This window comes from Balaenoptera ricei, chromosome 2 (genome assembly GCF_028023285.1).
Source record: "Balaenoptera ricei isolate mBalRic1 chromosome 2, mBalRic1.hap2, whole genome shotgun sequence".
NCBI lineage: Eukaryota > Metazoa > Chordata > Mammalia > Artiodactyla > Balaenopteridae > Balaenoptera > Balaenoptera ricei.
In genome coordinates, this window is record NC_082640.1 from 3521075 (window position 1) to 3542221 (window position 21147).

General features: G+C 49.7%; 2 long non-coding RNA genes across 6 annotated transcripts; one reads left to right on the forward strand and one right to left on the reverse strand.

The window, feature by feature from the left end:
• Positions 1-1809: 1809 nt before the first annotated feature.
• LOC132356774 (uncharacterized) lies at positions 1810-16805 on the reverse strand. Of its 5 annotated transcripts, none has more exons than XR_009500061.1 (8): positions 16532-16805; positions 15329-16295; positions 13767-13876; positions 13346-13545; positions 6345-11216; positions 5830-5982; positions 2527-2644; positions 1810-1885 (listed from the first exon to the last, which is right to left on the reverse strand). It is a non-coding gene; the product is annotated as an uncharacterized LOC132356774 (long non-coding RNA). The 5 variants fall into 5 exon arrangements; XR_009500075.1 differs by lacking the exon at positions 1810-1885 and having other exon boundaries at positions 2228-2644; positions 6345-7922; positions 9829-11216; positions 16532-16801; XR_009500067.1 differs by lacking the exon at positions 1810-1885 and having other exon boundaries at positions 2228-2644; positions 13346-13439; positions 16532-16804.
• Positions 14937-16062, forward strand: LOC132356807 (uncharacterized). Its single transcript, XR_009500083.1, has 2 exons — positions 14937-15240; positions 15826-16062. It is a non-coding gene; the product is annotated as an uncharacterized LOC132356807 (long non-coding RNA).
• Positions 16806-21147: the final 4342 nt, after the last annotated feature.

Genomic DNA, 21147 nt, shown 5'->3' on the forward strand with positions numbered 1-21147 from the left:
AATAACCTACATATTCTGTTGGGGAATGGTAAAAGAAATTACAGGGCATTCAACTATGAAATCCATACTTTGAGCTGTTATGCAGTTATCACAAAGAACAGGTTAGAGCCACATACAGTTACCGGTAAACAAATTCGTTATGTATTGGAAACAAGCAAATTGCAGAAAAAATATTTTATCTCTAAAATGTAGTTCTGTTGAAAAAAAAATTAAAAGTGTGTGGGGAGACAGAAAGGTTTGTGTATTTTTTATGTCTCTCAAGAAAGACATGAAAGAATACACATCAAACTGTCCAGTTTCCTTGGAGGCCTAGAGCTTTTCTCTATATATCTTTGTACTGCCTGATGTGTTGTAAGCAAGTATTTTGAAATTTAAAAAAATCAATATGGAAAAGGAGAACAGAAAAAACCATGTCGGAGGCCGAGTGCCATTCCCTCAGTAATCATTTATTGCTTCTTGCGCAATAATAGATCCGCAGATATTTAGCTGGGTTTGAGGCCACGTTTCTCTGCCTTCCTGCAGCCCGCTGACGGCCGGCCTACAGAGAGTGAGGAAGGGACGTGTGTAGTTTCTGGGACAAGATCCCTTAAAGGTGGGGGTCGTGCATCTCCTTCCCGCATCCTCCATCCTGCTCTGGGGGCGTGGACGAGCCGGCAGAAGCTCACCTTGGACCCTGAGCCTCAAAACCACACCCTCTGGACAGCTGAGCAGGCGGCGTGGAGAGCCCAGTTTACGGAGGCCCAGGAGCCTTCACACTGCCCTGAAGCGCCTTCCTCCAGGCTTTGACGTCAAAGGGAAAGAAACTTTGGTCTTGTTCAAGCTACTATTATTTGGAGTCTTTTACATGCAGCCAAATAAACCCTCCTTCGTGTAAGACACAGAAAAAGTAGACTTCTTCCTGGTCATGAGATTCTGCTGTGATGCCACACCCAGGGCCACACGGGAACAGACCGTGTTCTACAGGAGGGAGAGAAGCCCGAAGCCCAGAGCCGCTCAGAGACTCATGGAGGTGAGTCACTCACACAGCAGGTGACGAGCGCACCAGGCCCGATTGCAGGAGCTGACCTCCGGACTGGAGCCCGGCCCTGAGCGGTGCTGAACTCGGCTCTGGCCGCAGGACCTGCACGGCAGAGGCCTGGCTGCAAGAGAGACAGCTCGGGGTACGAGCAGTCTGTCCGCCTCCCAGGGCCCTCTAGGTTGGACAGAGGGGCTGCCACCTGCTCCCGCCTGCCTTTGCCTTTCTTCTCTGGGCAGACCTAAGCATTTCACCAGCAGCTCAGCACCTGGAGCCCTGAGGTCAAGTTTCTGGAAGGAAAGGCAGTGCTGGGGTGAGTTTTAGCAAAACCTGAGTTTTCGCTCTTTCACGTCAAGCCCCTCGGCTGCCATTCTGGCCGCCGGTGTTAAGGCCTGGCGCCCTCTCCAGTGGAAGGAACTGCCTTGGGTGCTGGAGAGAAAAGTCTTGCTCCCTCCTTGCAGTGGCTTTTTGGGGTGCCCCCCATCGGCTCAGGTTTCTGGAGTGACAGTGAAAGAAGGGAGGAAACAAAGGCCCAGGATCCAGAACCACACCTGCTTGTCTGTCTTCATCAAGTAATGCAACCTCGTAATTCTGCCAACATTTCCTGACTTGGGTTTTGCATCACACTTTCAAATTCTCTGGAAAGAATCTGATTAACCGGTGCCATTTGGTGCCCCAGGATCCCACATCCTACGGGGACTGTGGGCTGTTCTTTGAGGGCCTTCCGAGGGGAGAAGGCAGAACGTTAAACCCCACCACTGCAGGCAGCCCAGCGGAGTCGTAGGGGAAGCACTGTTCCCGTGGCTTCAGTGGACAGACACGATCGTGCCCTCCTCATCCGTCATGTGGGTGGCAAAATCAGCTTCAGGTCTGCCATTTGAGCACAGAGTAAAAACTCGATCATCTGTATCCAGCTCATTTGACGTTTGTGACTTTTTAAACAGGGGCTATGCTGTTTACCCTTGCACCACCTCTCTTTCTCAAACCACAAACTGATAATATAAAGAAGACTGTGATAATATTAATCTATTTTTTAAACTGAAATCTTCAAGCTCTCATATGAATATCAGCAATTAATATGCTAATTACAAAGGGTGCTTCCCTAATCATAAAAGCAAGTCTAACAAGAATTCGTTAACCATTGCATCTTCTTTTAATTACTTGCAAGTGACAAGACAGAACTTATTTTGAAATCTTTTTTTATTTGGTTTTATCACAAATTTGAGACCAGCTTCTCTTCCTCTCGTGCTTTCCAGGTTACTGGGATTAAGACTGTATCCCAGTCACATCACCCCTAGAGATTCCATTGGAAACTGGGTCTGAGTGCATTTGTGGGTGGGAAGGGAGGACCAGTCTGGACCTCATAACATCCCATTCTACGGGGAATGGCCATGCTGGGCTCCATCCATCAACACGGTCTGTCTTTCTATGTGTTCCCACTCTAGAATTTTAGGTAGGTCAGTTCACGTGAGAAAGCCAGTACCAGGCAAACATGGTCCATCACAACTCACCTGCTGAGGGCTCTGGGTTCCCCGGTAAAGCTGGAAGGAACCATCAGACTCCTTTAAGGACACTCCATTTCTCAGCTACTGCTTATCAGCTGAACCCAGGCTGCATTCATTTTCTGTGCTGCATGACAAATTACCACAAACTTAATGGCTTAAGATAACATGGGTTTATTATCTCAGACTTTCCGTGTGCAGGAGTCTGGACTGAGTCCTCACCTGGAGGCTCGGCTGGGTAAGAACCTGCCCCCAGGCTCATTCAGGGTCTTGGCAGACTTCCCTTGCTCAGCTGTACTGAGGGCCCAGCTCCGTGCTGGCTGTTGGCTGGGGGCACCCCCGGGTGCTAGAGGCTGCCCACAGTTTTTTGACATGCGAGCTTCTCCAACACGGCTGCTTCTTTCATTAAGCTCATAAGGAGAGTCTCTAGCCCCTGTTTGCTAAGAGGGAGTCTTGTGTAATGTAACCTAATCATAGGAGTGATGTTTTGTTACCTTTATCATATTCTGTAGATAGAAGCACAGGTCCTGCTCACCCTCAGAGGGGGATCATACAAGGTCATGGACACCAGGAGGCAGGGGTCCCAGCAGCCACCCTGAAGTCTCTGCACCACACAGCCTCTAGCATTTTCCCCATCCCTTGAATCTGGGCTTGCCCTGTGACCTGCTTTGGCCAGTAGAAGGTGGCAGATGTGACCAACTGTCAGTTGCCAGCCTAGGCCTTGGGAGGCCTTGTCCTCTCTTTCTCTCTGAAACTTTCTAGGCTAGCATGAAAGCAAGCCCAGGTTAGCCTGCTGGAAGGTGAGAGATGCACGGAGCAGATTAGTCATCCTAGCACATGCAAAGGCCCTGAGGCCCAAGGATGTTTGACATGTGTGAAGATTAGACAGGAGGCCAGACTGAGGGAACAGTGGTAAGAAATGAGGCTGGAGAAGCAGCTAGGAGCCTGAAAAGCCATGATGAGGACTTTGAGTTTTATTCTAAATGCATGATAACAACAAATGAACAAATGAGTACACAAACAAACACAGGAGTGAACGGTCAACCAGGGAGAAGGAAAGTGTGCATGGTACCTGGGCACCACGTAACCTGATCTCTGTTGCTTTCTTTCCTGGCTCTGGATCCCCAGTGGGCATCAGATTAGCTCTGATATTGATTATTAACTTTATTATTATGTATGTTGTATCCCCAGTAACAGATTTATAATTATTTTTAGTGTTTGTCTTTTAAATATTATAGAAAATAAAAAATAGAGTTACAAACCAAAATTGCAATAATGATGAAGTTTATGTTTGCCCATATATTTACCTTTATTGTGGATCTCATATCACTTTGCGCTACTGTCTAAAGTCCTTTCATTTCAACTTGAAGGACTCTCTTCAGAATTTCTTGTAGAGCAGGTCTAGTGGCAATGAACTCCTTCAGCTTTTGTTTATCTGAGAATGTCTTAATTTCTCCCTCATTTTTGAAGAACAGTTTAGCCAGATATATAATTCTTGGTTGACAATTTTTTTTCTTTCAGCATTTTAAACAAATTATACTCTTGCCTTCTGACCTCCATGACTTCTAATGATAAATCAGCTAAAAATCGTATTGAGGATCCCTTGTATGTGACAAGTTACTTTTCTCTTGCTGTTTTCAAGATTCTGTCTTTGGCTGTCGACAGTTTGATTATGTGTCTCAGTATGGATCTCTCTGGGCTCTTCCTTCTTAGAGTTTATGGAGCTTCTTGAACTCATGTCTTTTTTCAAATTTGGGACGTTTTCAACCACTATTTCTCCATATAATCATTCTGCCTCCTTCTCTGTCTCTTCTTCTGAAACTCCCATAAGGCATAAGTTGTTCCACTTAATGGCATTCCACAAATCCCTTATGGTCCGTGCATTTTTATTCATCCTTTTTCCCTGCTTCTCAGACTCAATACTTTTATTTTTTTATTTATATATTTTTATAAATTTATTTATTTATCTGTTTTTATTTTTGGCTGTGTTGGGTCTTTGTTGCTGCACGTGGGCTTTCTCTAGTTGCGGCGAGCGGGGGCTATTCTTCGTTGCGGCGCGTGGGTTTCTCATTGCAGTGGTTTCTCCTGTTGCGGAGCACGGGCTCTAGGCACACGGGCTTCAGTAGTTGTGGCTCGCAGGCTCTAGAGCTCAGGCTCAGTAGTTGTGGTGCACGGGCTTAGCTGCTCCGCGGCATGTGGGATCTTCCCGGGCCAGGGATTGAACCTGTGTCCCCTTCACTGGCAGGCAGATTCTTAACCACTGCGCCACCAGGGAAGCCCTCAGACTCAATACTTTTAATCATTCTATCTTCAAGTTCACTGATTGTTTTTTCTGTTTGTTCCAATTTGTTGCTGAACCCCTCTAGTGAATTTTTTATATAAATTATTGTACTTTTCAGCTCAAAAATTTTTGTTTGGTTCCTTTTTATAATTTCTATCTCTTTGTTAATATTCTCATTTTGTTCACATATGGATTTCCTAATTTCCTTTTGTTCTTTGTCCATGTTTTCCCTAGAGAGTTGGTTTAAAGTCTTTATCTAGTAATTCTGATGCCTGGGTTTCTTCAGGGACAGCTTCTGTCAATTAATTTTGTTCCTTTGAATGGGCCATGTGTTCCTGACTCTTTTTATGCCTTGTGATTTCTTTTGCTGTTGTTGAAAATTGTGCATTTGACTACTATAATGTGGTAACTCTGGAAATCAGATTCTACTTCTTCCCCTTCCTCAGGGTTTGCTGGTTTCCTCTCTCCTTTCTCTTCCTTCCTTCCTTCCTTCCTCCCTCTCTTCCTATGGTTATTGTTGAAGGCTATAGTAGTACATTTATGATACTTTTCCAAAATATTTTTGCAAAGATTATATGCCTTATCACATGTAATCTCTGAAGTTTCTATTTCTTTTGCTTGTGTTCAGCTAGGATCTTGACAGAGATTTCCTGAAATGCCAGGAGCTCAAACAAACAAAAACACCAAAAGAAGACTCCAAAATGAGAGAACAGCCACCTTTCCTAGTCTTTGCAGACTGGCTCAGTTCTAGGGACACTCCTTCACCACTTACCTAGGCTTCCTTTGAGCCTAAGGATCAGCCCAATGTAAATGCTTAAGTTCTTCTCAGGATTTTTCTGAGCATGTATCTTCCCTGAATATGCACATGTGTTTCTAAATTCTCCTGAATACAAGGCTACTTTTAAATGTCCTAATTTCCAAAAGCATCTAACTTCAGCTTCTCCTCCTGACCTTAGATGGTCTACTGTATGTCTCCACCCAGATATCTTTCAGTTTGTAGTTGCCTTGTAGCTTTTACAAGCACTACCCACCTGCATTTCAAGTTGTGTGGAACAGGGACTAGTGGCTTGCATCATTCCTCCAGGTATGCCCTTTCCGGCTTGAGGGAGAAAACTGGAAACAGGTCTGCCACCTTCTCAAGACCAAAATCACCATTGTGCTGGGAGGGGTGAGGTGGGCTGGAGCTAGGGTGAGTAAAAATATCACATAATTTTCTCACCATTTTGAAAATGGATTTTTTTTGGAGGGCATTTTCTTGGTTGCTGTAAACATTTGACTATCTGACTATTTTCTAGAGCTCCTACAAAGTTGTTTAAGACAGCTTCCATTTCTTTTTGCTGTTGTTTGGGTGTGTGTGTGTGTGTGTTTCTGTGGGGAAATGAGAACTTGGAACTTCCTGGTCTACAATTTACTGATGTCACTCTCTGCTACATGACCCTGGACACAGGTGCTGAGGACCTGAATCAGGCAGAACAGCTGTCCTACAAATGGAAAGGAAAAAGCTAAGCTCACTACTGAATTCGACAAATATTTATTAAGTACTTACTATCTGCAAGGCACAGTTGCAGGTGCTGGCATCTAGAGCAGCAGTTGAAAAGGAGATGAGATACTTTTATTCATTTATTATTTTACATAGCAAACACTTACTGAGCTCCATCCATACACCAAGCACTGATGACACAGCAGTAAGTAATGTAAGCATCATCTCTGCTGCCACAGAGCTTGGGATTTAAGTAGACATGAGTTCGTGCTAAACCATTAAAGAGTAGAAATTGCATGTATTACTGCCAAACCACTAGAGAAGAGAAAAATGGAAGGAAACTTGTCTTTAAAAATTCAGGAAAGGGGTGCTAGAGGGAAAGCACTGTAGTGAGGAGATATAGGCCACTGCAGTGCCACATGATGCAGGGTATGATAGTGGAGTACAAGGTGTTCGGGGGCTTCTCAGGGGCAAGTATAACTTGGCAGAGTCTTAAAGATTCACATGAGGTAATCAGGTGAGAGGTAGCAAAGGTGTTCTAGGCAGATGAAAAAATATGTGCAAAGACAGAGGGTAAAGACAGTGTGTGGCATATTTGAATATAACTAAAAGAAGTCCATTTGGGTCAGCTTTTTGAGATTTTAAGTAGTGAGAGCTGAACCAGGAAAGGAGAGTAGAACCGAGGTCATGCAGGATATTTTAAGCCACATAAAGCAGTTTAAAATTATCATAAGAGTGATGGGAGCCACTGAAGGGTTAATAAAGGAAGTGACATGAAGAGATGGGGATTTTAGAAAGCTGAACTTGGCTGTCTTGCAGATAATAAACCAGAGGCCAGTTAAGGGCTGTTGCAGGAATATACACAATAGATGGTGGCGATGTCGACTTGGGTCGTGACGGTGAGAATAGAAAAAAGTGACTGGGGTGATTAGGAAATTAAAGACATATCTTGGAGATTGACTGGACTGAGAATTGAAGAAAAGGAAGAAGACAAAAATAAGTCCCAGGTTTCTGGCTTGAGCAACTGATGGATTGGGTGTTATTTACTGAAATCGTCTTAGGAGTTGTTGATGTCCTGCCCGGATCACTTTACAGGCCAGCGAACCTAACTGCGAACTACCAGAAAATTGTCCTCAGCCAAACGGGAGCCGGGAGCGACCTCACCCACGGAGTCACACCCCCCACCCCACTGCAGAAATCTGCAGCTAATGACCAACTGACATGAGGGTACAAAAGCCTGGCTCCTTTGCTTCAAGGTGGGATTGGTTCTGTGGTCCAGGCCATGCTCCAGGGCTACCCAAGAGATCAAGCTGTATCTGGGTCCCACGTGAGACCCTCTCCATGCCTTGGTCCGTTCCCGGCTCACCCTACTTCCCTTACGCTCCCTTTCTCCTAAGAGTGCTCCCTCAGTAAATCCCAGTAACCCAAATCCCTGTCTCAGACTCTGCTTGAAGGATGCTTACCCTAAGACCGTTGGTACCAAGAATACTCTCCAGAGGAAATTCTAAAGATGCGATTCCGGAGTTGATCACTTGCCACCTAGCTGGCAGTGAGGACCCTCATCTCTGGTGGTCGAGTGGGAGTACGGAAAGACCTTGGCCTGATGTAGCAGTGTAATTGCTGAGACCTTCACTGGGGGGTGAGCTGAAAGGGAATACAGGTTGAAAGAGATGGACTTTATTGCAATATCTCTGGCACATGGGAGGTACAGGGCAAAGAGTAATTAAAGGACGGTGGGGTTGGTGGCCATTGCTGACCATCATTTGAGGCACTGAAAAGAGAAAATGACAGGCTTGGGGGAAATCAATGACTAACCCAAAGCAAACTGTGAGAGACAGAGGCTTCCTTGGCACTGTTAAACAAACAAACAAAAACCCTCTCCTGGAGCCAGAAGGTAGACCAAGCTGAGAACCAAACAAGACTTCCAGAAAAGCGACTCTCTTCCATCCACGTCAGGGCCTGATACAGACTGGGAGGGACTGAGGGACTGAAATGGGGGAGTGGGTATTTCTGGGTGGCTGCATTTGAGAACCCTGAAGCTCCCAGATTCCCCTGAACCTCCTGAGTTTGCAGAAGCGGCCCCTCCACCTCGTTAAAGGAGAGCAGCCTCTCCTTGTACGTTCTGCACAAGCCTCCAACGAGGCAAAAGCCGCCACAATGACGACTGCTCTCTGACGATCTCCCCTCTCCCCTTCTTGCTGGCCACCAGACCAATGACTAGGGTCAGGTTCAGGATAACCCACGTGAAGGCTCCTTCGCTGGGCCTGAGAAGGGGGGAGAATTCTATGCCAGAGGAGCCGCAGGAGTGGGTGAACGTGGATGGGCAGGAGCTGCAAGTGTGTGCCGGGGGTGCATCTGAAGAATGCCGGGTCACGGAGGGAAGACTCCGAGTCAGGGCACGTTTATTAATATGGAACCATTCCCCTGGAACAAGGATTTCACATCATGGGCAAGGGCCTAGGGGCGGGATGAGAGAGGGAAGTCCTGATGGCTCTTACAAGCTTGGAAAAAGCAATGCCAGGATCATTGTGCTCAACCATGGAAGGAGGGATCAAAAGGCTGGAGACATGGATGCACTAGGACTAGCCTAGCGTGAGACCAGACACACCAGCTGACTTTCCCTCAGAAGGGCCTGGAGGACAAACATCTGCCCAGGTGCTGAGGACAGCACTGGGAGAGCTGAACCACCATCATTAAGATGCTTCAGTCAGTGGCGACCCCTCTGTAGTCTGGGGCTGATGATAAGAGACGCGGTTTAGTCTGGGCTTTTCGGTGGTAATGAGGATGGTACTGGACCCTAGAATATCAAAGGCCAGGGGCAGCACTTAACCGTGAGAAACAGGATAGGCACAATTATTGTAACGAACAGCAAAGGCAGAATGGCAACCAAGGACCCGGACCTGTGGTGAGCTGTGGGCATGACTATTAGAACATGGTGCTCCCAGAGGCAAGACGGATGGGCAAGCAGCAAAGTCACTGCCTGGTACATACGGGTGAGCAAAAGAGGCCGAGAATAATAAGCACCAAGATGTCTGGAGCCCCGGTGGAGAGCCACAGTCCTTTTCGCAGTTTCCAGATCTGAGCCAGTCTTCAGACCCACATCCATCAACTAAAGGAAAGGTTGGGTCACTCGTGACACCTCACTCTTTCCTCCAAAGGGACTTACGACCATTTACCCAGATACCCGTACAGTGGGGAAAGGAGACTGCCCAGATCTTCTGAGGACTGTTGGATACAGGGTTTGAAATGATGGGGACCCAAAGTACCATTATGGCCCCTGTTAGTGTCATATGATGATCTAGTAATAAAGGGCTCCTGATCCATGTACGCCTCACTGTGGTCCACAAACCCACCTGTGGTCATTTTCCTGCTTCCCAAATGTACAACGGGAATGGATATTAGAAGTTGACAGAAACCTCACTGGTTCCTTGATCTATAGAGTAAACCCTAGGATAGTAAGAAAACTCAAGTACTAATAGGAGATATATCTATTTATATCTATCTATTATATATCTATATCTAAAAGATTTATTATAAGGAATTGGCTTACCAATTTTGGGGGCTGAGAAGTCCCAAGACATGCAGTCAACAAGCTGGAGTGGGGGGACTTCCCTGGTAGTCCAATGATTAAGACTTCGCCTTCCAATGCAGGGGGGCAGGTTTGATCCCTGATCAGGGAGCTAAGATCCCACATGCCTCGTGGCCAAAAAACCAAAACATAAAACAGTAGCAATATTGTCACAAATTCAATAAAGACTTTAAAAAATGGTCCACATCAAAAAAAATCTTTAAACAACAACAACAAAAACAAGCTGGAGTCCCAAGAGATCTGATGGCACAGTTCTGGCCTGAGTCTGAAGTTCTGACACCAGAAAAGCCAACGGTGTAAGTTCCAACCCAACAGACTCAAGATGAGCCACTGTTTCAGTTCAAGTCCAAAAGCAGAAAAAGACCGATGTCCCCGCTCCGCGGTCAGCAGGAGGAGTTCCCCTGTCACTCACAGAGGGGTAGCCCTTTTGTTCTCTTCAGGTCTCCCTTGGATCAGATGAGGCCCACCCATATTAGGAAGGGCCACCTGCTTTGCTCAGTGTATTCAAATGCTGATCTCATCCAGAAACACCCTCACAGACACACCTGGAATCATGTTTGACCCAATATCTGGGCACCCTGTCAAGCTGACACATAAAATTAACCATCACAGTCACCCAGCTGGTAAGTGGTGGATTCAGGACCAGAACTCCACGTTCAGAGCGATATGAAGATCTCAAGCTACAGGGAAATATCTGAGCTAGAGAGAGAGGTTGGGGAGTTGTCGACATGGTGGTGGTCACTGAAGCCACATGAGGAAATGAGCCAACCAAGGAGAACGTGGGGTTTGTAAAGAGAAGATGGCCTGGACCCCAAACCTGGAGATTCGCAGCATCCAGGTGATGGGCTGAGCCGAGGGCACTAGGGCAGGATGGCCGGAGAGGTAGAAGGAAATCCAGGAGAGAAGCTAAGGGGAGGCATGTTGGGAGGAAGAGGGGCTGTGATGGGGTTAAACAGGACTCGGGTACGGCGAGGGCCACAGAGTGTCCTGGGGACAGAGGGAACTTGGCAGGGGCCATTCCAGGGAGGCGGACACTAGCTTGCAGTGACTGAGGAACCCAAGAGCGTAAGGCAGGCTTGCGGGTATGTACAGGGGGAAGCAGGAGAAGGCTAAGAGCTGGAGACAGGCACTGGCAAAGGTTTATCAGTTTGTCTTTAAGATGGAGAGGCCTCAGCATTTTGAGTTAGTGGGATGTGAGACCAACCAGGCTACCAGTCACGCCGGGGAGGGAACCTCCGAGAAATGGGATAAGCCCAGGCTTGGAGTCGAGTCCTGCTCTCCTATTCACTCCTCAGGCAGATGATTTTGTGTCTCCAGGCCTCATTTCTGTAACAGCTGACGTCAAAATCCTGTTGAGATGAAGTCACAAATGCATGTGAAGTCACTGGACCAATAATCATCGTGATTTCCAAATATGAAAGGCCACAGAGATGGCTGAATGAAAGATACTCCCAAGCTTTTTGATCCCAAGAGTCTGGGAATAGCGGCTGAATCAGGGAAAACCCGGCAGGAAGAGCTCTGGAGAAAAAAGAATGACAAGCTTGGTTTATGCAGGCTACCACACGGGTCATGACAGAACGTCAAAAGTGGAAACACCTACAGATAGCAGAGTTGGGGACCAGATGTGGGAGAGAATTCAGGGCTGGAGAGAGAGTGTTGGCACCCCCAGGTGAGAGGCGAGAGGCGAGTCAACAGGGGCCTGTGTAATGCCTGACAGAGTCGCAGAGAACACCCACAGCTGCCCTGCATTTAGCCACGACTTTGTGTCAGGCCCTTTACCTACAATACCTTCAACCCTCGGGATTAATCTGCACTTTACAGTTGAGAAAATGGAGGCTCAGAGAGATCACCCAACTAATAGATGACACAGCCCAGAATCAGACAGTCACTCTGGCTCCCAAACCTGCATCCTTTCCACTATCTCACGCCGCCCCAGAGGATGGAGTCTCAGGGGAGAACTATGTTTAGGAGACGAAGGACAACAGCCCACCGGACAGAAGGACGGGGAGCGGGTGTGCTATTATTACCGAGGCCAAGGAAGGATAGTTTCAAGATGGTGGAGGCGGGAAACAGCGCCAGACACTGCAAAGGGAGGAGAGAGAGTGAGAAGAGGAAACCTACTCGACGTGGTGAGCGGAGGGTTCCTAGGGACTGTGGACTGTAGGAGGGGGCTAGTCGGTAAAAACAAAAAGGTGCTGCATAGGAGGGCGCTGGACCTCATCCTTCCCAGGTCCCCACAACGGTGCTGGTGGGGAGGGGAAAGAAGCGAGCCGCCAAGGCAAGCAAGCGGGGGGGGGGGGGGGGGGGGGGGGGAGAGGAGGGGGAGGAGAGGAAGGGGGAGGGGAGGGGAGGGGGAGGAGGAGAAGAAGAGGATTGAGCAGGTGAAGAGGGTGAGGACGCGTCTCCACTGGCTGTGGGTGCGATGAGGCACTTGAATGCGGAACTCGCGGCCACGGTCTACAACTTCCCTTCCTCCGGTGTGTCTGCCCTCCTTCCTCCCTGGCTCCTCCTTCTCCGTGTCCCTTAGGGGGTCTGCTTTCTTCTGCCTGTCCCTACAGGCTACACCTACAGAGGGCCGTTCCACCGTGGGCACTGCAGGAGGCTAATCAGGGAAGTCTAAGCCAAGGCCCTTGTCCTCACGCAGCTCACAACTCCACTGGGGACGCGAGCTCTCGAATGTGACAACCAGAGACCACACACCAAAGGGAGTACGTGTCTGGCCCAAGATTCCTCCCACCACCCCGAATGCTGTCAACTTCTGGACAGTCGGGACCTGAGCTCCCGACGAGCTGGGCCAGCATCTGTGCGCGTCTGCATGCGGTGGCGGCAGCAGAAGCCGCGAGGGACGCTGACCGCCCAGACTGCGTGTGCAGCTGGAGAAGAAAAGGCGCACAGGACAGAACACTAGGTAGCATCAGCCTGTGGGGGCAGGCAGGAGAAAGCGGACCCCCTGACGGACACGAGGAGGAGGAGCCAGGGAGGAAGGAGGGCAGACACACCGGAGGAAGGGAAGGTGTGGACCGTGGCCGCGAGCTCCTCATCCAAGTGCCTCATCGCGCCCACAGCCCGTGGAGATGCGTCCTCATCCTCTTCACCTGCTCAATCCTCTTCTTAACAACGGTCTCACCCCACTTGCCTTGGCGGCTCACTTATTTCCCCTCCCCTCCAGCAACAGAGCCAGCCTGATTTCCTCTTTCCTGCCTCATTTTCTAAAAGCCACAGGCCAGGGAGTTCCCCGGCGGTCCAGTGGTTAAGATTCCACCTTCCAATGCAGGGGGCAGGGGTTCGATCCCCGACTGGGGAACTAAGATACCGTGCACCGCATGGTGTGGCCAAAAATTATTTTTAAAAATTCAAAAATTAAAAAAAAAATTAAATCCACACGCCAGGGAGTGTCATCCATGTGGGCAAAGCAAGGCTCTGGACTCCTCCCTCCCTCCCCCCACCCCTCCACTTCCGCCTTCCTGCTGCCTCTCACCTGCCGTAGGTCAGGAGAGGACGAGCAGAATTCCGGTGCTGGACCGGCCTCAGGCTGGGTGCCCCGCCAGAAAAGGCTTCAGCTGCCACCGTGCCTGAAATGCCAACATCATCACCAATTCCTTCAGTGAAGAGTTCTTGGTGCCTGTCTTCAAATGTAAACATGCTTGGAAAGGTAACTAACAGCCTTTGTCTCTAACACTGTGGAGAAAATCATGAGAAGACCTCTTTGATGTGTCTTAGAGAATCAAATACCTCGGAAGCCTGGGGCAGGGGCGGGGATTGGCACCAAGAGATGGTTTAGGGAGCAGAGAGGGAAGGTGGAGGGGCTGATGAAATCTTAACCCATTTTGCAATTTTGTCCTGGATTAACCTCCTCCCTTGGTTTGGGTTCGGGGCAAGGGTCAATCATTCATTTGTACCTGAGGCTGTAGGTGCTCCAGCCATATCCCCTGGGCCTTCCTCGGAATTTACCCGCAGACGTTTTCCAAATAACAGCGGGGAAAGTCAAACGATCTGGAGAGTTGATGCCCTGCAGAAACGAATGTGGGTCAAGTCTGGGGTGTTCTGCGTGGTCGCCCAGAGGGTCCCCGGCGGCACTGGACCCCACGGCCCCCAGCAGTTAACACGTTCATTACTGACCCTTTGATTGCTGACCCTCAGAGCGCTTCCTGGATGGCCCCTGGAAGGAACTATTCACACCCAAACTCTGTTTCAGGTCTTGCTTTGGGGGGGAATACAGACTGTATAAGGAATTTTTCCCTGTTATTCCTAAGACCTATTGGGGCGGGGCGGGGAGCGGGAATAAAGTCCACCGGCTCTCAAAAAAAAACCACCCACGACCCATAATTTAGAAATATGCATCAAAATTTTAAATGCCCATATGTTTTGACCCAGTAATCCTACTTCTAGAAGTTTACCTTAAGGAAATTAACAGACTGGGTGCAAAAATGTATGCAGAAGGACGTTTATCATCATGCAGAAGAGTAAAAATGGGGAAGCGATTTAATTTCCAGCAATAGCAATTTGGCTAATAAGTTATAGTAACCCTATGTTGCCATTAGAAATAACAGTGCAGATTTTTCTATATCTTTCTATGTCTTTGGTAAGTTAAGTGAAAACGCAGGCGACAAAACATCATGGAATCTACTTTTGTCACTAGTACATCCCTAGGTGACCGTGTGGGCGTTATCTGGAGGATGACAGCAGAATGTTAACAGTGGTTGGTCATCTTTGGGTGGAAAGATGGGGATTGTGGCTCATGTTCATTTCCTTCTTTACACCTTTCTGAACTAAAAAAATGAATTATGCTTTTTTAATGATTGATACAACTTTTAAAACTGAAAAAAAAAAAATTGTCAAGAGAAGCCAATGGCCTCAGCCACGTAGAACTGAATTCCACAGCCAACCCCGCCTGTCCTCCCAACAGGAGCTACTGGTCTCATCGGCTAGGGGACCGGGGCAGACCCCCAGAGGGGAGGCGTCCTCCTCAGCCGGCCGACGCTGGGCGCGGCCGCTCTAAGCCAGTCAGCCGACCCGGAGCCCGCGGGGCGGGGGGGGCCTGCAGCGCGCGTCACGTGTCCGGCGTGTGTGGCCCCAGCTGACTCCGAGGAAACGCGCGCAGCCCAGCATCCAGGCTCGGTCGCGCCCCGCCTCCCTGCAGACACCGCCCTGCCCCCGCCCGCCTGGAGCCCCAGCTGGCACTCAGCGGGTCCCTTTCCAATTTGCGGCACATTCAGGAGTTCGGTATTCCCACGGGAAGAGCTCGTTGCCATGGCGATGCGAGCCTCCCAACCCCGGACCGCCCGGGAGGCCGAGTCCTCCCCCAGCACGGCCCGCCCCCGCCCGCAGGAGAGGGTCGCGGCGTGGGGGAGGGCGCGGCAATGACGGACCCAGGTGAGAGGGAAGGGGAGGACGGCCTGCTCGCGAGCCCCCTGGCCGCTCTGCCCTTTCCAGCCCCCTCGGGTCCAGGGGCAGATGCCACCTCTGGTTCTGGAGCGTCTGGGTGGGGATGTCGGACGCTCGGATTTCCTCTCAACGTCTTCCAAGAACGCCGGGGCATCTGTAAAAGTTTCTGGAACGCAGCACTCAGGAATGAAGCTTTAACCTCCGGCCCCCGCAGTCCGGACTGAAAAGTCGGGAGGGGCGAGGAGAGGGAGGAGGGGGAGGCGACCGGCCGGTCCCGCGCAGGCGGGGGGCAGGCAGGCGGGGCCTCCTGCGCGCGGTGCTGCGCGGCGCTGGAGGGGCCGGGGTCACGGGCGAGGCCCGGCCGGGGGACGGCGCAGCCACGCCCGGCGGCGACGCGGGGAGGGAGGGGGCGGTCACGTGCGCCGGCTCACCGGGGCCCCGCCCCCGCCCAGGCCCCGCCCACCTCCCAACCTCCCCTGGGCTCCCGGATGCCTCCCTCCCCGGGCAGCCGGGGGCTCTGGACTCGCAGGCCTCGGCGCCGGGAGGAGCCGTGTCTCCTGTTACTCACCGCAGGTGGCTGCCCCGGGGAAAGCTGCAAGCGCATCACCGACGGGCCTGGAAAGCCTTTCATCTCTGCTCCAGCAGCAGCAGCTCTTTGATGAATTGTGTCTCGTGGCTTTGGGGCCTCCAGCCATACCGTGCTGTAAATCCCTGGGTGCCTGCTGGCTCCGATCTGGGGCTCCCCCTTCCCTCCTCCTGCTGCCTCAAGACTCAGGGACTTGAAGTCGCAATAAACCTTGATTTTTCCAAGAGTGTTTTTTCCCCCCTCCAGCCTCTCCGTGCACCCACCCACTCCTACACCTGACGTTTTCCTTCAACTGCACCCTGCCCCCCTTCAGGTCCACAGACACACAGGCCTCGTGCCTTCCCCTCCATCACCAGTCCAGTGAGAAGTCAGCTCACCCAAGAGGCAAGAGCACAGACGCCCTCGGCCAGCTGTCCACTCAGCCCAGGAGAGAGAGGCCACACCCAGCAGCAGGCCCCTGTGCAAAGAGCGCTTTTGCCAACCGCAGGCATCGTATTTCCCGAGTGAGCCACATGTAGAAAGGATTAGCTGTTTCACCCAATAAGCCCACATCTGTAGTTACATTCTAACAGGGATAAAACTACCCTGGTTATTAATCCTCCTGCTTTAGGATATAAGCTGATCACCAGCTGGGGTCAGGAAAAAAACCCTGCCCCACTCAAGCCAGCCTCCCCCCCACCCCCCCATCCTCACCTGCCCCATCTCCTGTGGTGCAGTGTTGCACTTTTGTCTGCAAACCAAGTTCAAGGCCACCAACGGAGGCACCTCTGAGACAGGACAGCTCCAGTCTGTTCTGGAGAGGACATCCATTCAGTCACATGAGTACGTGTGAAGAATCTACTTCGGGCAAGACGTCAGTCCCCACTGTGGCAGAAACAAAGATGATTCCTGCACGGCCCTTGTCATTTCTATGCCAAGAAACGCTGAAGTGGGTGGCCACAAACTGTACGTGGTTTCTGGGACTTCTTGCCCTGAGGCGCCCGGGGTGTATCAGGTGGCCTCGGGGAAACCAGCTGGGGTTTGGGTGGTATTTCCAAGCCTGCTGCCAGCAAGGAAGGGAGCTGTTTCCTCTGGCCTCCGCTGATGGGGCCTCTCCCTCCCGTGAGCAGCCAGAGAGGCCGGGGCAGCTGTGTTTCCTTCTCTGATTCATTCTCTTCAGACCTCATAACTGCAGGCATTGGACACTTCCAGAAGTCTCCATTTCCCTGGGTGGGACCCACAGGAGTGATGCAGGTTGAGAGCCAGGACTTACTCTTTCCAGATCACCAGGCCTGGAAGCCACAGTGAAGTGACATCCCCGGGAGGCCATAATCCCCAGTCACTCAGACCTGGCCGAGGGTGGGCTGACCACGTGATCCAGCATCCAAATCGGGACCTGTCTGTAATGAGAAGAGGTGCCGTGGATAATTACATGGGACTTTCCTGAGCAAACCAGGATGCGTTCACCTAACCTGAGGGGTCATCTCCGCTGGGAAGGGCCATGACCAGGACACCACTGAGACTCGACAGTGTCAGCCCCTCCCTGATGATGTCCCTGTGTCCCCTTCTGTGGACAGGTCTCCACCTGCCCCAGCCCTCCCCCTCTCCTCTGCTCCTCTGCCCCCTGTACCTGAAGCACCTGCATTTCCACTCTCCAGCGTTGGATCAGCCCAACCATCTGTTTTTATTGGTACTGGGTCCAGGATGCTGGGAGATTAAATAGAGATTGTGATCAATAATGTTTGTCAAGTGAATAAATCTGGGTTGACCCCATTGCACAGTTAGGCTTTCTACCCTTGACTGCTTCTCCACATCGCTCTGTTGTCCTGCTGGCTTTCTCATTTCTCATGGTAGTGTTCCAAACCTTCTCTAGCCCGAATCCCCATCCACCCCCGATTCTTGCCAGATGCCCCAACTTCCCTGAGAACAAAAAACAAAAACAAAACAAACTTGAGATGCGAACCTGTCAGACTTTCTAAACTCCCCTCCACCTCTGAACTACACGGATCGACGGACGCCCCTCTTCAGGGAAGACTGCCCCTCCTTCCCCCCATCTGCGTGGTCCCCACAGGGGCACGTGCTCACGTCCGGCCACCTCTGCACAGCCGTGCGCAACCTACTGACCCTGGTTGGACTCCTACAGACTCAGGATGGACCAGTGAGAAACCTTCCCTAGAATTCTAGGTTTGGGGCCAAGAGGGTCAGTCTAGTGCCTCTCCTGTGGCTGCAGCCTCAGCCTTGTTTCCCACCAAGACTGAAGAAGCCTGAAGAACCTTCAGGGGCCAAGAGAAGAATGAGGAGGATTCGGAGGGGGCCTGAGAGCCAAGTAGGGAGAGTCTGGAACATTCCAGAAGCTCCTGAGGCCCAGCCATGCTTCTGTTGTTGTTTTGTTTTTGTTTTTGTTTTTTAACTTAACTGATTTAAGTTGGTTTCTCTTAAACAGACTCACAGACTTAGAAAACAAACTTATGGTTACCAAAGGGGAAAGCTGGGGTGGGGGGAGGATAAATTAGGAGGTTGGGATTAACATATACGCACGACTATATATAAAATAGATAATCAACAAGGACCTACTGTATAGCACAGGGAACTCTACTCAATATTCTGTAATAACCTATAATGGAAAAGACTGAAAAAGAATAGGTGTATGTATGTATAACTGAATCACTTTGCTGTACACCTGAAACTAACAACATTGTACATCAACTCCAATATAAGATTTTTTTAAATAAAAATAAAGAATAAATTGGTTTCTCTCACTTATAATCAAAGGCCTCTTATGTAATGCAAGCTGCTTTTCCCTCCTGTCTCTGACTTACTTCCTCCTCAATTCAGTCCCCACGCTGGCCATGCTTGTTTTATCAGTCACATCACTTCTCTTGAAACTTCAGTCGTGTTAGTTACAAATACGCTCATCTCCCTAACCCAAAACTAAATAAATAAGCAAAGGATCCAGAAGCTTCTGTCCCCTTCCCCTCTACTCTGGCCAATTCCATTTTCTCACCTCCTGCTTCGCACCCAATCTACTGCGTGCTCTGGCTCCCTCCCTCCTTCCCCCTTTCCGGATGAGCCCTGCAAACCTCGTCCACCTGCTAGCCTCGTGCTGCTTGTTTGCAGACCTGGCGTCAGCAGCCACCTTGTCTTGAAACTCACACTTCTCTTGAGGCTTTTCCTCCTGGTTCTTCTTGCTCTTAACACAGAGAAGCTTGACCTGCAGAAGTGGTACCAGGATCTAAAGCTCTAGACTTTTCCAACCTTCCTCTCATCCCATAAACATGCAACTGCCCTGTGCCCGCTCTTCCGGTGCCCTGCAAAGTGAGGCTGACTCATCTCAGGAAACAGCTGGAGTTGAGGTGGTGATGGGCAAGTCATTTCGCTCTTGTGATAACACTCTCAAACGTGGATTACAGTGGAAGGGGATGGGGGGCAGGAATGGGGTGGAAGGGGGGCTAAAGATGTATTACTGAGATTCTAAACATTTTTATGACATTTTAAGGTTTTATTTTCACTTTCATGTTAATCTGTGCTTGATGGTGTGTTTCAATTTACCATCCCACTGGCACCAAGTAATCACCAACCTTTAGTGCAGTATTTCATAGGTGAAATGTATGTTCAGTGTTTCAGAAAATTTCTGCTTCTAAAGTGACTCCCTTTCTCCCTCAGATTGGAAAGGACTGACTCAAGGGATAAGCATCTTTGAAATGTGAAAGCTGTCTCTGTTCCTAGTGGCACCAGATGGAAAAGAAGACCTCAGTCCTGCCCTCAAAGATTCATAGGTTCATTAGTAAAACAACACAAGCACACTTGAAAAGTTAATTATAAGCATAAAGCAAGAATGTGAGACATGTCACACGTGGTGTATTATAGGGTGACGCAGACAGCACTTTCCGCGGGAGAGCTTTCCCTGTGTGGGAATAACCAACCGAGGCTTCCTCGGTTGGTGGCACTACTGGTCTGGGAGGTGAGTGGGAGCCTTAAATGAAAAGTAAGAATAATGGAGGAAAAGAAAGAAGGATGCTTGGTGCAAAGAAGTCCAAGAGCCTGCAAGGTCTTGAGCCTGGGGTCAAGATCAGGCTGGACTGAATGGAGGGTTCTTATGGGGACACAACAGACAACGTTTGCTTACCTTCCATCAAACTGAGCACATACCCAGGCCATCAACACGGCCAGGACGCCCACCATTTTTGTTTAAGAATTTCTTATTTGATATTTTAAAAACAGCATCAAGAAGACATTATGGGGAAAATCGGAACAGAATTGGACTTCCTTATACTTGTGTTATGGTTTTTAATAGTGTTGTCCATTCTCCTTCTTTGGAGGGTAGAGGTGGACACTACCAGTGGCTAGGTCCTCCAAAGGTCTAATGCAGCCTTTCAGGAGAAAATTAAGTTGAGGCCATGTTTTGGGCGACTTGAATTCCAAGTGCGGCAGCTAGACTCTGCATGTCTTGATGTGCAGAAGGTCCAAGGGCAATGACTGCCTCAGATTCTCTGGGGCTCTGAGTTACTCACCAAGACTAATTCGGGGTTTCAGATCCTTTGTTGCATGGTGCACATTTCCAGGGCTACACACGTGAGAAGTTTCTTCATGGCAGTGATTATACCTCTTCGTTTCATTGCCATTGTTGTTTGGCATTGGCTGGAAGACAGAATGTCCCCTCTAATGCAAAGCCTTTCTTGCAGAATATTCCCTAAAACAACCAAGGAGGTTTATTGCTTTTATTAACTTGACAGTCTGGAGACAACGGTTTTTCAACTTTCTCATCCTTCTGGGTTAGTCGGACACTACCTTGCTGTTGTCACCTGTACCCACCCCGTGCTTGGGACAGTGAAGATCTGGTCATAGGATGCCGTGAGTCACAGATATTGTGAAATGAGTGACTGAATGAATAAATGAACAATTAAGGAGGATTCATGCTAAGAGAAGGTATCCCAAACGTGGCACTGAGAGGGAGGTTGGGATAGATGATTGCTAGGTCTCTTCCAAGTGCAAGAACTTTCCTTAGACTGGGGAGGGGCTGAGGGAGGACATTCAATTCTCTAATAGATCTCAAGAGAGGTCCACCCTCAGTCCCTTCCCTAGAGCTCTCTTGGAAAGATCCCATCACCCTTGTCAGTAGTCTATTTCAGTTTCTCCGAGTCTCAGGGAAGAAAGTTCTTCCTAGTGGCCAACTAGAAGTGCCCGGCCTCACGTGTGGCCCAGGGTTGGGGCCTTAAAGGGAGCCCCAGACCAGAGACGGCGGGTCTCACAGGCAAAAGAAGGGGGATGCCATAAATTGGGGTGAGGAAAGGAGATGGGAAGTAGTGAAAGCAGCCTCCTGAAGGCTTCTG